The sequence below is a fragment of the Chrysochloris asiatica genome, unplaced genomic scaffold (genome assembly GCF_000296735.1).
Source record: "Chrysochloris asiatica unplaced genomic scaffold, ChrAsi1.0 scaffold00260, whole genome shotgun sequence".
Lineage (NCBI taxonomy): Eukaryota > Metazoa > Chordata > Mammalia > Afrosoricida > Chrysochloridae > Chrysochloris > Chrysochloris asiatica.
Window position 1 is genome coordinate 607,470 of NW_006408778.1, and position 5,128 is coordinate 612,597.

A 5,128-nucleotide genomic window follows, 5' to 3' on the forward strand; every position below is an offset into this window, starting at 1 on the left:
ATATATACAATGATACAATGATTTCTGAATTGATTGGGATGCTGCTTGTGGGCCCATCAGCCTGGGCAGAGATCAGTGAGTGGGGCCACAGCCAGGATGATACAGTGCTGAAGTCACAGAATGGCATCTGGAAAAAATGGTGTGACAGCTTTTTTTTTTTTTTTTTTCCACTTTTCTTTTCTCTTCTCCTCTGTTGCACTCTTCAGGTGGGTGGGTGTGCACACCAAGAAGGGTACAGCATTGCACCCACAGGGTACAATTTTCCCATAGCACAAAGAGGAATTCCCTGAAAGCCCCAGTGGTTCCAGAGGCTAATCCTTTAGCAGCTTCTTTTGATACCTGACTCTGGGACTTAGCCCTAGAAGTTGAACTAGGTGGGACCCTTTATTCTTGCCTTACTTAAAATTAGATAGCAGGTTTGGCCATACAGCCAAACTATATTTTCACCTTGTTAAACTCCAACATAAGACAAGAGCCAACACCAACTACTCTATACAAGGAAGCAGCTATTTTGAGAACTACACAGTGTATACACAGATAACTAACTGACCTTAAGAGATAAAAATAGTGGACAATCTTTGTTCCATTAATTTCTTAATATCTATCTGTACACCTTCAAAGTGGTGACTAGAGAAGGGTACTGAATGAGTGGACACCACAACACACTCTTGGATGTTTCTACTGCACACACATGCTGACCAGAGCAGCAAAGGTTACTATACAGTTGGCTATGATTTTATGTTTGGTTTTGTGTGGTGATTTTGGTCCCTGCTTTTATATTGTTTCTGTTTATGGTCCTTTTGGTCTCAGATTTTTCCTGAGCGTGGGAGCTTTCTCTCCGTATGTTACTCAAGAATCAAAAGCAATCATGGCCTATAGCCAAGCTATAAGCATACCCCATAATATCCACCATCTGGACAGGACCCAGTATCAGCTGCTAGGCATTACAAAGATAGCAATCACTTGCTAAGATAGCCTACAGCAGAATAGTAAGAGACTTAAAAAGGAAGCCTATCTCCAGATCACATTCACCAGGAGACAAACAACAAGCTTAAAAACAAAACAACATACACATATAACTATTGATAACATATGTAAATATTGAAAATGTCCCAAGGAAACACATGTACATATTGAAAATTTCCCACGATAACAATGAAAGAGTACCAAGAGATACAAAGCAAACCATACTAGAATTGAAGAAAGAGACAAATCCAAATTTACAGAGGGATATCTTAAGATAGAACAACCAGAAAGAAACTCAACAAAGAAATAGCAGTACATGTCCCAAAACTGAAAATAGTAACTAAGACAAATGAGCTAGAGACAGTCAGAAACTTCACAATAGAAGAAGAGCAGACTTTGATCTGCCTGAGAAGAAATTCAGAAGAATGATATGTCAACAACTTCAAATGATCCACAGAAGAATGAAGGAAAATAAGGAAAAAGCTAGGAAAGCAGTACAGGAATCATCAAACAAGACAGATATATCTTTGGAAACAATTCAAAACCTGCAAAAAAGAGGTACAGATGATTAATCATAAACTATCAGATATGGATAATACACTGAAAAGGCAAAAGAGTAGAAATGAAGAAATGGTAGCCAGAAAAAGAAAAATAAATCTGGGAGATAAATCTCTCAATACGGATAAGGTACAAGAAAAAGGAGAAAAAAGGAACAAAAAAACTTAAGAATTATTGGCATTCCCAACAGGAAGAATCACATAAGACCATAGGGATGATTGTTGAGGAGAATCTGAAAGATAATTTCCTTAACATCTTGAAGGATGGGAAGATAAGCATTCAAGAAGCTGAATGAACTTCAGGAAAGACAGACCCCCAAAGAAAATCACCAATACATATCATAATCAAGCACTCCAAAATCAGACAAAGAGAGCATCCTAAAAGCAGCCAGGATAAAGAGAAGTATTGTGTACAAAAGCAAGAAAATCAACTTAAGCTCTGACCTCTCAGCAGAAATCATGCAGGCATGATGGCAACAGAAAGAATCATATAAAACCCTTAAAGAAAAAACAAACAAACAACAACAACAAAAAAACTGCCTGCCAAGAATCGTCTATCCAGAAAAACTCTCAATCAAATCCAATGATGCAATCAAAACATTCCAGGATAAACAGAAGTTGACACATTTCTTAAAAGCCAATCCAGCACTTCAAAACAATAAAAGAGAGTTCTCTGGAATGAAATCCTACAAGGGCAGACAAAAACCAGAGATTGCCAGATGTGGCAATATCACCAGGAATTCTGTCATCATATAACAGAGTTCAGAACAGAACAAAATTACAGCAACGAATTCACAGGATCTGTGATGCCACTCAAAGATCAAAATAATAATGTCAAAGAAAGGGGAAAGTATAGAAACAGAGATCCAAGTGGTGAGGAAGTCGTGTTGATTGCAGAATACAATAGACTGCTTTAAATGGAGGCAAATATTAGGACTATAGGTTAACCACAAAGACATTTAATATTTCACAACTTACCATGAAAATGAATATCCAATGACAGCAATTAATTCATACCTATCTATAATTGCACTGAATATCAATGGATTAAGTGCACCAGTAAAGAGACAGAGAGTAGCAGACTGGATAAGCAAACAAAACCCTTCAATATGCTGTCTGCAAGAGACATACTTTATACACATAGACAAAAACAGACTAAAAGATAAAGGATATAAAAATATATATATACCAACTTAATGGCAATAAAAAGCAAGCAGGAGTGGCAATACTGATCACTGGTAAAATATGCTTTAAGGCAAAACACAACATAAGAGATAAAGAAGCACACTATCGCATGATTAAAGGATCAATCAAACAAGATAACACAACCATAAAAAATATCCACGATAACAATGAAAGAGTACCAAGAAAGATTTATAGATCAATGAAATAGAATCAGGAATCCAGAAATTATCCTATCCACATAAAGACAACTGCTTTACAACAAATGATATAAGTATGTTGCATGGGGAGGAGCTAGTATATTCAACAGATGATGCTTTCAAAACTGGAAAGTGATATGCAAAATATTGAAACAAGACCTTTACCTTATGCTATATAGAAAAAACAACTCAGCAAGGTTTAAAAACTTAAATGTGAATCCCAGTATTATAAAGGCCATCAATGAAAAAACAGGGAAAAATTTGAGAGCTATAATAAAGGGCACACAAAGACTTATAAACATTGTGAAAAATTACACAGAGAAAATTAGACAAACATGATAATTGGAACATATTAAAAATTAAAAACTTATGTGCATCAAAAGACTTCACCAAAAGTGTAAAAAAGAAGTCTACAGAATGAGGAAAAATCATTTTCAACAACACACCAGAAAAAGGACTCATTTCTAAAATATATAAGAAACTACAACACTTCTACAAGAAAAAGACAAATAACCCAATTTAAAAATGGGCACAGGACATGAATAGACACTTCACCAAGAAAGAGATCTGGGAAGCCAACAAACAAATGAAGAAATGTACATGATCACTAGCCATTAGAGAGATGCAAATCAAAACCACGATGAGATATCATCTCACACCAGCAATACCAGCAACGATTTAAATAGTAGAGGAGAATAAATGTTGTCGACGATGCACCAAGATTGGAACCCTCCTACTTTGCAGGTGGGATTTCAAAATGGTTCAACCACACTGGAAAACAGTATGGTGCTTCCTCAGAAAGTTGGAAATAGAAATACCTTATGTTCCAGCAATTCCTCTACTTGTATTTATCCACAATAAATATAATCCATAACACACACACACATATACATATATATATGCAAACCAATATTCATAGCAACAGTATATGCAATAACAAAAAGATGGAGACAGCCTAAGTGTCCATCAATGGAAGAAGAGACAAAACAAACTTTGATGGATACACATAATGGAATATTATGCTACCTTGAAGAATAACAAGAATGCTCAAGTCACCTCATAACATGGATGAACCTTCAGGGCATTATGCTGAGTGAAATTAGTCAGTTAAAAGGAGAAATACTTCATGAGACCATTATTGTAAAAGCTTAGGAAAAAGTACCGACACTATAAGGAAGAAAATATTATTTACTGGTTACCAGGGTGTATGGTGTGAAGTGAGGGGATGGAGGGAAGGTGGAGCACAGGATAGGGTATAGACTCAGGATACTTTGTGTTCTGGATGAGGGGCAAAACACAAGAATGGGAAAGGGGAATGGAAGAACAAGTGGGATGGGAAACATTCAGGCTGTTTTCCATGCACTAAGTGGGACAGATGTAAATGGGGATGTGTGCTCTTCCTTGGGACAACAGGGCTCTGGGATACACAATTTGAGGCATGGTGGAATGGGTAAAGAGGGGAAATAATATTAAGGTATTTGGCTATCTTTTGAATCTTGGTTTCCCTTGACTATTATTGTAAAAGTGATGCTTGAGGCAGAAAGAAAGGAATAGCCAGAAACATTACCATAAAAATCTTGTAAGTCTGTCTTCAGCCTATAACTCATTGGAATGCCTAAAATGGGACTAGAACTTGCCCAGTGGAGGAGGCTTCCTTTGGAGCCTTTGCATTGCTTATGATCATAGGTGGAATACTCATCCCCATCCAGAATTTTCTAAGGTTGGAAATTCCCACTTGAAAAGATAAGCAGACCAGCCTGGAGAGGAAAGACGAAAAGAAGATACTTCTTGAAAGAAAGACCAGAAGGAAATATCAAAAACAATAACTGCAGTTTGGTGGACTAATACAAGATCAACTCAAGTGGTCGGGTTCCCTCAGGGCAAAAAACCTTTGAACACTGAGACTCAAGGGGAATCCTTGAGCAGTCGTATGGTCTTGCTGATGATCACTTTGGTCCACCAAGAACAGGAATGGAGGAAAAAAGCAATGAAGTTGTGAGCTAAGTGTGACCTGGTTCAATAGCCTCCTGTCAACCTGGATTGAGACCTTGTTAGCCAGTAGTGTGTCAAGACCTGAGGACTCCTGTACTCAGGGACAGAGACATGGCCACAGAGTACTAGCATGGAGAGTGAAGCATCCAGCTGATATGAAGTGAGGGGAGAGGCACAAGAACACCCATAGTTGCAGATAGTATCCATGTGACCTGGCTTCAATGGCTGGAA